This window comes from Sinocyclocheilus anshuiensis, unplaced genomic scaffold (genome assembly GCF_001515605.1).
Source record: "Sinocyclocheilus anshuiensis isolate Anshui unplaced genomic scaffold, SAMN03320099.WGS_v1.1 scaffold801, whole genome shotgun sequence".
NCBI classification, from domain to species: Eukaryota; Metazoa; Chordata; class Actinopteri; order Cypriniformes; family Cyprinidae; genus Sinocyclocheilus; species Sinocyclocheilus anshuiensis.
This window is the reverse complement of record NW_015536541.1, coordinates 128,080-128,512: the sequence shown is the minus strand read 5'-3', so window position 1 is coordinate 128,512 and position 433 is coordinate 128,080.

The following is a 433-nucleotide window of genomic DNA, read 5'->3' as shown; positions in this document are numbered from 1 at the left end:
AATAATAAAGTCCGCCCCCCCCCCCCAAGACATACTATTTTAATCAAAAATTTATGCACCACTCAAATAATACCTTAAAAATACAAACGTTTTTTTTTTATCTTTTTCTTTACAAAGTATACGTAAAGAACATACTAACCAGTAACGTTTGTAAATCACAGGCCGTTTAATTACCTGAAATGAGTTCTTCCGAGCGTTTGGTCCTGACAGGCGCGGCAGCTGAGAGTAACGTTAACGGCGCTCGGGTACGGGACTCTGTCGTGAGCAGCAGTGACTGAACTTAAGCGCACACAGCCTATATTCTATACACGAAGAACCGAAAGAAACACACTTACAAGGCGACATATAAAGAAACCACAAGAACTATCTCCAGTGGAAGTCGACTGTTTTTTTAGCCACTCGTTTTTGCTGAACTCAACTTGTGGTTGTACAC